General features: G+C 41.0%; 1 long non-coding RNA gene across 1 annotated transcript; it reads left to right on the plus strand.

Annotated features, from left to right (window-relative positions):
- The first annotated feature begins 1,577 nt into the window (after window positions 1-1,577).
- On the plus strand, window positions 1,578-3,715 carry LOC133278723 (uncharacterized). Its single transcript, XR_009746675.1, has 2 exons — window positions 1,578-2,477; window positions 3,231-3,715. It is a non-coding gene; the product is annotated as an uncharacterized LOC133278723 (long non-coding RNA).
- Window positions 3,716-10,130: the final 6,415 nt, after the last annotated feature.

Consider the following 10,130-nt stretch of genomic DNA (forward strand, 5'->3'; position numbering starts at 1 on the left):
TCCTCTTCCTTTCTGAGTGTATTTATTCAGGTACTGGTACAAGTGTTAAACCAGGATTATTGAAGAACTTACCTATTTGCTGCCTTTGTTAGGAAACTAACTCTATTATTACACTGCCTACCAAAGGAAGCAAACTTTGTGTCAGGGATGTAATCAAAAACACGAGCATAACAAGTCCCTAACAAAAAGACAAATGCTCTCCCTGAATTACTCTCCAAGATATTATAACTAAAAGCACTTTGCTGACAGGATCTTCCAACTAACTAACCTACCAGTTGGAAAACTGACCATCACTGAGATTCAGTCTTTGACAGTGAAAAGCAGCTTGTCATTCTCTGCACTGTTCCTACATAAACCTTCTCTGAAGGAGCTACTTGCCATAGTTTATTTTTCCAAAGTGCATGTTACAGGTGTACCATGTTCTCCCACGTCTGTTACTAATCTTTAAGAATACAGTTTAAAATCTTTAAGAATACAGTTTAAAACTTTCTTAATATATTAATAAAGAATAGAGAAATTATGAATTTTGTTTAAAATCAGAACCAATTTTATTTAGGAAAATCAAGACTAGCACTGAGCAGGACTATTGCTCCCAGTGTATCTCCACACAGGTGAGGAGTAGAAATGTCACTAGCATTAGCGAGTCTGCAGTGTAACTGGGTTTGGCATGTACATATCACCCAGTTTCGGGCTTAGTGTGGGAATACTGGATTGGAAGGTCCATCTAGACTACAGCCTGTCAAGAGGCATACATGGAAAATAGGGTCACCAATCTGAAATGAGTTAAAGGTCTGAATAATTCTGGGCTGCAGATGTAGTAGTATTGTACATTGGTGTTGTAAACTTTCTTGTAAGTGGGGTGAAAAGCAAATACAAACAGATAAACTAAACAAATTTCTAAACAATTCTACTGTGAAGATTTCCAGGGTTTTTTGAATTGCACAAGAACTACAAGTTCTGGTTTTCTTACAGTCTGCTTAAGCTTGTAATGTAGTGACCAAATGGTTCGCTTTAGGATGAGTGGAGTAATGATATAATGAGCAATGCAGTGTGTCCCTTCAATGAAATTGCTCTTCTTCTTCTTCTTTTTTTTTTTTTTTTTCCTAGTAGAAATCCTCTGCTTAGAGGATTTAGGAGAAATTTCTGTGCAATGTCTGGAGTACTGTGTCCCGTTCTGGTCCCCACAGTTCAAGATGCAGGCAGACCAGAGAGGCCACAATGATGTTCAAAGTGCTGAACAACCTGTGAGGTTCCTCTGAGGAAGGAGTTAGGTCTTTCCTCTCTGGCAAAGAGAAGGCTCGGGGGGCCTCATCACAGTTTTCTGGTACTTAAAGGGTAGCAGCAGAGGAGAGAGTCTGTCTCTTCACATGGAGAGCACAAGGGGCAGCAGATACAAGTTGCACTGAGAGAGGTTTTATCTTGATATAAGAAATATATTTTTTACTGTGAGAGCACTCAATCACTGGAACAACCTCCCCAGGGATGCAGTACAATCCCCATCACTGGAGTTTTCAAGATGCAGCTGCACAGGGTGCTAGGGAATCTCCTCCTCTAGGTTCCTATTCCCATGAGAGAGGTTGGAGCAAACAATCTCCTGAGGTCCCTTCCAACCTGGGCTGTTCATTGATTCTCTGTAGTCAAAGGAATAACCAGACTGTTTAGGGACTGGTGGAAAATGTCTCATAGCATGTTTGTAGGAAGTGGGGAAAGCATAAAACAGATCATGTCGTAACTGGAATCTGTTTGCACTCTCTTCTTCATGGCAAAGCAAGTCAGTCCTCTGTGGGCTTTCTAAACCAAATGAGTTACGGCCTTGAACAGTAATGTGGTATTGCTAATGATTTTATTGCTGACCACAGCTGCTGGCAGTAAGGCTAGCATTGTCATTTCATTTCTGATATAGTTTTGAGGCGTTTTGCTTATTAAATTAGTGGACTCGTTTTACGTACTGTTCAAGATATAATCTTGAATTAACGAATTTGGATAGTGCAGGTTAAGGCCTATAAGCTTATGTTCCTTCTTGCTTGGTGCAGGTGATGACACACAACGGGTTGTTAGAAGTAACTGTTGAGATTACTTTTCTGTATGAATTTAGAGGCCTGAAATTAAAAGAGTGTAAGTGCAAGAAGCCATGGGGGGGCTTCTTAATACCATCTGCTTTGCCAAAATACTCCCTGCATGAAGCACAAATCTGTTCCTTGGTACCACTCTTCCCAGGTTTTTGGCCCTAATCTGAATCGAACAAAGTAAATACCTGAGTTAAGGAATAAAGGTTGGAAAATTTTGAGCCGTTTGAAGATTTTTTGAGATCTTGATTTGCACCCCCACCTTCCCCAGCAGCTTTATGTGCTTTGCAATGCTTAAGAAGCAATGTGGTTCAGACTAGGAGTGAAATGCGGTCCATCATCTACTAATGCACTGACAAATTCAGGGTGAAGTTAAACTGTGGAAGACGGATCGTCTCGAGTTATGACAAGGTTGCCCTGACTTAAGCCCTAACTCCACAACAGTGCTTAATTAGAACGCCATACATCTGAGAGTGCTAGCCCCAGAGCTGCCTTGAGCGGCAGTGGGGCAGCTGCTCACGCTGCTGGTCTGTAGACCGGGCTCCAGCTACATTCAGTGCTGATGTTAGTCCTCTAAATCTTTCTCTTAATTGCTTTTCTCTGCAGAGGAATTCCAGCTGAGCACACGCTCTCACATCACTGGCAAAGAATTTAGTGTGGGCCTGACTTTCTGCCCTACAAATAAACATGAGATAGATCTGCTCAAGCCTAGCAGTGAAATGCCTGCTTAAGACACCAATGCGGTCGGCCATTAGGGTGGTATTCTCCAGAGTGCTACTTTCCAAAAATAAGCCAACTCAAAAGAAATAACTTGATTGATCTGTATAGTCTAGGCACTTTTGAAACAAAAAAAAGCTTTATGGAGGAATGGTTGGTTAAGCTATTTGGGTAAAACACTGAGTATCTTCAATATTCCTGGAATTTAGTTTGCCTTATTCTCAGAGAGGAGAGCCACAAGGTAATCTGTTTGCAGAAACACTGATTTCCTTTGAATGTTTTCTGTGCCTGAAAACACCTTCCTTAGGTCTGTTTCAGAGAGAATGTAGTAACTGCCTTCTAGACAAATAATACGGGCATGAGTTGAAAGCAGACTGTTCCTTAGATATGCTGTTCATGTGTTGAAGACCTCTTTTCCTTATTTTATGTTCCCTGCACTGTTTAAAGACCAGACTGGAAATTCCTGCCCTGTTTTTAAAGGGGTGCCGCTCACAAAAAAATGGCAGTGAACTACCAAACCAGAAAATCAAAACTAAGCCAGCATCTTTTCACTGTATTTGAGTTCTGAGTTCCATGGAATCATGGAGGAGTTAATTCCTATAAATACTGGAAGAGGGTCTGATCAGAGACAGATGTGCTGGATCAGAGAGCAGCTGTGGTGCTGTGTAGCAGTTATGGACTGTGGGCTTTGGCTCCACTGGAGTGCTTGTGCTACAGAACCCTGTATTCAGGAAGCAGGAACAGCAGGTTAGCTCTCTGGGGTGACTTGCACTGACTTCAGAGATATCTGTTGTACCTTGTGATGCCTTCTGTGTAGTAGCTTCATTAAAATCTTTCCACTTTCCAACTGGTGTTTACAATGCTCAGAAGACAAGAAGAGAGGGTAGGGAATTACTGGCAATAATAAAGGCTAACTCAGTTGTATTAATGAAGTCCAGCATGTGGACCTAAGTGATTCTTGTTGCTTTTCCTTTGAGTGCTCAGATAGAATCGCTGGTCTGTCCTGAGGCTGCATGCTTTCTTTGGTTCATGCAAAGCACATGCAATCATGTAAAAGCTCAGAGTCTGATGTGGTGTGGCTGTGAGACTGCAGGTTTTGCTGCTCCCAGACCTTACGTACCTGCTGATGGTGCTAGCCATGATGCATGAGCCCATCATGTCATCAGCTCAGCGACTGGTCTGCTCTGTGGTCCTGGGGTTCTTTTCTTCTGCATGTGTAGTGCAAAATCATTTGTGTAGATTTTTGGGTTCCTCTCCCTGACTGTAACTAATTTAAGGAAAGAAGAGGAAACATTGAGCAAAATTATGTCCTTGGTTACATCCATGCATCTTTACTGATTGTAATTAAATAGTTTGAAAATGAGAATGGGACAATTTGCCATGGGCCTATACATACATATAATGTGCTTAGTCACATGCTGGAAAATATTTTTTAACCTGGGCACTAGTTTATATCTTCCTGGTTTGGCTTTTGCAAAACACAGCACAAAAGCCAGGGAATCTTGACTTTTTTTGAGGGGAGTAGTGTGACCTGCAAATATTTTATTGGTACTGTTCCTGTCTAACCATTCTGTGTAAAACTCATTTACTGTTTTTCAACTGTTAACAGACCTTACATAGGAATCCCAGCTGTGCATTAGCATTGCTTGGGGATGTGTTTGTATCTTTTGTCTAAAAATACCCAGCCGGTAGGATTCATGATCCATGAAAGCTAATTGAAACAATTTCTCTTCAAGTTTTGGCAAGCGAAGCATGCATTATAAGCATTAATATCTATAAATTGAATTGTTAATGAATCTAGACACTAATAATGAATGCAATTTTGCAGGCTTAACTAGAAACACTAAAATTATCAGGATCTGGAACAGAATTTTCAATCATTTTTGCTTATTAAATAGCAAAGCTATGCTTTTAATAAGCTAATCATTTTTATTTGACCCCATAGGAGTAGCTTAGCTGATTAGAAACAGGTTTCTAAGTGCAAAACAATGTTGTTTTTCTCTCACTGTTTTAACCACCACAGTACTGAAATTCCAGATCAGATACTTATCTCCCATTGTGAGTATGGCATGAATGCTTATTCTGCTATTCCTCTACAGGAATTTACAGTAGAACCTACATACCATCCTATTTAATGGCAGAATACATAGATAAACAGTGTGTGTAATCGCCAAAACAATTGGAGCTTTCCTGAAAGACTGTTCATGCACAAAAATGGAATATATGAGAGTCCTGTTCAGTCTTTATGTCCAAAAGAAGAATACTTGATACAATTCAATGCTCAAGATAAAACGAAATATTTTTCCAACCTAATTTAAAATTAGCCATTAGGATTAATGCATGCAGATGAAGAATATGGCAAGATTCAGAACTACAACAAGAAAACCCTCAGTTCTGATTTACTTTTAAAACAGTTTTGTGAAGTACATGATTTCTGCTAAATAGTGACTGGAGACCAGGAGGACATATGGAGACAGATTATTCTTCAGGTCCCTTAGGAAAAGTTTCTTCTCCCCAAACTGATGCTGGCAGATCTTGTAGACAGGCTGTCAGACTTTATGGATCACTGGTGCCTTTTAGACAAGCAATTTCTTATACCAAAAGATTTAGTAACCCTACACCATTTGTTAAATGAAAAAATCAAACTTCGTTATCTTGTGAGATAATGGTGAAGAGCTGACTGGAGTTGTGTGAGGAGATAAAAGACTGAAAGGGATGTCAAGGATTTGTCACTGGATACAGGGCTGGAAAAGGCAGGAGGTTTTCTCCATCTATGGTAATGACTGATACAGGAAAGGTATTCCAGTGCTAATTATCTTTACTATTTGAAAGATATTTTTTTTTTCATTATTTAATCTAAGTCTCCTTTACTGCAATTCATACCTGCTTCTTTTTGTGTTCCATGAACATGGAGAAGAGTTTTCACTCTTTGTCACAAACTTCTAAATATTTAAGGGCTGTTTCCATGTCTCTGCTGCCTCAATAAACAACACCCCATTTCTTCACTTCTTCAGTGTGGACAGATGCAGGGTGGCAGTGAGGTTTACTGACTGACTAAATGTGTGTTGGCAAGGGAGAAGTACTAGTGAGCTTGATCAGATGGAGTGGCAAGGAAAGAAGCTTCAACAGATGGAACTAAATAGCGCAGTTGACTGTTCCAAAATTCTTCACCAAAATACTAATGGGAAAGGAGTGGTGTTTCATAATTTGATTTAAAACTCAATGGAAAATGAATATTATTTTATGGACTATGAAATACATATTAAACTGCAGAGTACTGCATACTTTAACTTTGTACAGCATTTTGAATGGTACAGTTGCTCGCAAATATTTAGCCCATGTAGTTTAATATGTTTTTACTCCTTGGACTTTCATGTTTGTAACTATTTTGTCCATGTGCACTGGAATGCTGCTCCCTCCTCTTATGGTTGCCAGTGCAACCCAAACGCTTTCCCCTAGGCCGCTCATTTGACAAGTATTTTTCATGTACTTACAGCTGCTACAGGTAGCATACTGCAAATATCAGACATGATGACCATAATCACATTAATGTTGCTGTAACTCGGAGCCTAATCTGGAGGCTAAACACTCTCAGCATTGCTGTCTTTGCAAAATGAAGTTCCTCAGATGATTTGAGGGGAAAAAGGCCTATAACCCCTCCCCTCCAGAACATCCCCTATTTCTGTGCTAGAATTATCTTTAATAATTGAAATTGAGATTCATCCATTAATGACCAAGGTGTTTGGTTTTATTCTTTGCTGTCTTCTGCTTCCAAAGATTTCTTTTCACAAACCACCAGCACACAAAAAAGAAAGTCTCCTCAGTCAGTGCTCCTGTCTATTGATGTTCAGGAGACAATTGCCCTAAAGTTAATTCCTCCTGTTCAAGTAAGCTGCTTCAGCGGGGGCTGTTAGCACTGAAGGTTCTGGCATTCCTGTTTATTGAGCAGTAGTCTTCTATGACGATTTTTTAAAAAATGAATTTAGCAGGTGTACTTTTCCATAAATTTAACAAATAGTCCAGATAAATCCAGGAGGCTGCGAGCTACATGCAGACTAAGCCAAAAAGTACTTCAATCCTGCAGTGAACACCTATGAAGTGTCTGTGCCACCATTTGCAAAGGGATCAAGCTCCCCAAATTAATTAGGAATTAATCTAAATTAAATTTTAGCATAAGTAATAGTGAAATGTACTGAGCTACACAACTCTTTCAGTAGCAGAATGTTTTGCAATATGGTCCCCCAGTCTCACAGTAACTCTTGGCAAATGGTGGTGAATTTTTTTCCACAGAAATATAGGATCCTTCACATGGTCATGAAAGACCTGCTGTTGCCCACTGCCAGGGATCAATCCTACAGTCTCTAATGTTCTAATATCACAAGAATTTTTGACAGTCTTTTAACAATGAGTGTGCTCCTAGAAGGCAAGTGCTCAGCTGGAGCTGTACATCTGGTGGGTTTATGTAGAGAGCCTGCATTTTACAGAATCATCTTCTGCTTTGTTTGGTCTTTTGCACAGTAACCATGAGAACTCTTCAGCAATTTCTTACCTAAAATTTGTACTGAGTAGTTGCTTCAGGGTCTGTAAAATGCAGTTGCAATCAGTCAGTGTGCTACAATGGCTCTGTGGTCATGAACTGAAATCATACTTTTTGTTCTTTAAATATTTTGGTAGCTAGGAATAATAGTGTAAATCAGAATGTATCAAAGCTTTGCAATCTCCCTCCCTTCCGCTTAGAAGGCCGGTTTTGACAGATGCCAGCCATCTTCCTTCAGAAAAGAAATCTCTAACTCTGAAACCTCCACTGAGGTCAGTACACGGACACCGGTGGGAGTTAGAACACTCCAGCTCCATAGCTTGAGATGCAATTGCTTCAGCAATTAAAAAAAAAACAAAAACATACTGTATTTAAAACAAGTACAAGAGAATGAGGACTTTGCCTGAGTTGTTTTCATCCTCTCTATAAACAGAAAAATCAATGGGCTTTGTTCTTTTATTGAAGGAAAAAAACAGTACTTTTTTCCCCACATGGGAGCGTTAATGGGATAATCTGGTCCACAGCGCAATTTCAGCTATGAGGGATGTATCCCCATTTGATCTGTATGAATGAAGTCTTCACCTCACCATGCATGATGCTGCTGATGTGGAAAGTTCCACGTTCTGGCACTCCTGATCATCACTTTTGTGAGCACCTCTGGAAACCTGTGCAGCAATACTGGAGTCTGGTTCCAAACGAGGGTACCGTTTAGAAGCCATGGTGTTCTAAGTGGCCAGATGGCAAGTGGCATGGTAGCACACTTGTATACATGTGGTCATGAAGGTTAACTGTTGTGATGGCCAGTGACAAGTATCTTAGCCTTTCCAAATTGCTTCCGAGTCACCAGCACAGCAAATTCAAACAATACCTGGGTGAAAAATAAGTTAGGTATTGTTTCCTTGATTTCAGGCCAGCAGGATCCAAACCTCTTTACTCTGGTCTTCTGCCCATCTTTCTCAAAAAAATAAGCATGTCCAATACTCAGAAATGAGAGGAAATGGGATAATCTTACAATTGCATTGTGACATGGGCAAGTCTTCTGTCATTCCTCAGTATTTTGCCACTTCATGTTTTGCTTGGCTCCCCTTTCATGTTAACGAAAAAGACAACAGACATACCCATTATTTTTTTCTAAAAGGCATGATTGTTCTAGAGCAGCTATGTAATTTATCTTGCCAAGTATTGAACAGTGCTAAGTATCTGAGGCTTTCAGTAAGAGGATAACAATATTTTTCTTTCTTGCTGCCTAGAATTTAAACAAATACAAAGAAATTTAATGTATTAAAGAGGAAGATTAAATAGACTAAGTGTATAGTATTGGGAGCTAAATTGTTTTTTCAGCGATGGAGGAATATTGGCTAGCATTCTGGATTGCTGGAGCTACTTAGATGCCAAGCATTTAAGTTACTAAATGCAATTTTTTAAATAATCACGCTAGCAAGCCGTTTGTTTTTTTTTCCCCACAATGTTATTAAATAATATGCGTAAACCTGGAATGTTGTTTTGTTAATATCAAAGGTGTCCACAGTTCTTAATGGCACCCAACGTGGGGCACAAAGGGTTGAGATAACAACAGATCTGACTGGTCTAATTGTATTTGTGATAAGCATTCAGTTTGGGATTAATAGTCACTCGTCACAATGCTGATTTATTTGCTCTCAAAGTTGTTGCTTCTGATCTCACAGTTTCAGGATGTCATACCTTACTTACAGCTGGTATTTGCTGTGTTAGTTTTATCAAGTGTGGGGCTTGGGCTAAGGTTCTTGTCTCACTGTAGTTTACAGTAATGACTTGTAATACAGGCAGGCTCCAGCAGCAGGGCGGGATGGACGTGGCTGTGGACTTGTACCTGGCTGTCCTGCTGCTCTTCACCGTCCTGGCCCTCATTCTCGCCCCCGTCTTCGTGAGGCTGTGGGGAGCAGAAGGGGAGCTGCCCTGGGAGCACTGGCGGCCGAACCAGCCCGGGAGAGCAGCCTGGGGGACCACGCTGCAGAAACTGCTGAAGGGGACAGTGAATTATTTTGAGCCTGGTGGGCCCATGGCACTTCAGGCCAACAGAGCAGAGATGCAACATAGAGATGGACTCATGATTGAGGGGTGGACTTAACAATGGATGCTGTTGCCCAGGTTATTCACAAGTGTGAACACTGCACACAGCCTCTCCTGCTCTGACTGTTACAAGAGATGGAGCCTGACATCATGGACCAGATGGACTCAGCAGCTTTATAGGGACTGGTCCATGCACTAAGGTAAGAGTGCACTGAGATAAGAGTGATGCTATATTGAAAATGTGGGATCTGAGCATGACATGAATGGTATGGAATAAGGGGTGGATAATGTCCTGGGTTTAGCAGTAGTAGTCATTTTTCTCCTTATTGGTAGCTGGTGCAGTGCTGTGTTTTGACTTTCGGCCTGGGAACGGTGCTGATAGCACCGATGTTTTTAGTTACTGCTCAAATGTTTGGTCTGGCCAGGGACTTTCTGAGCCTCATGCTCTGCCAGGGAGGAGGGGAAGCCAGGAGGAAGCAGAGACAGGACACCTGACCCAAACTGACCAAAGAGGTATTCCATACCACAGCACGTCATGCCCAGGGTGTAACTGGGAGTTAGCCGGAAGGGCTGGGGGACTGCACGGTTGGACGAGGTATCAGGCGGTGCTTCGTCGGGCGGGGTGGGGCGAGTTATCAGTCGGCGGGTGGTGAGATGTTGTATTCTCTTCCCTTGTTATTTCCTTTATCATTGTTATTACTGGTGGTAGCAGTAGTGATTTGTGTTATACCTTAGTTACTAAACTGTTTTTATCTCAGCCC

The sequence above is a fragment of the Pezoporus flaviventris genome, unplaced genomic scaffold, assembly GCF_033815535.1.
Source record: "Pezoporus flaviventris isolate CSIRO_AGI_PZ_B2104156 unplaced genomic scaffold, CSIRO_AGI_Pfla_v1 ptg000067l, whole genome shotgun sequence".
NCBI lineage: Eukaryota > Metazoa > Chordata > Aves > Psittaciformes > Psittacidae > Pezoporus > Pezoporus flaviventris.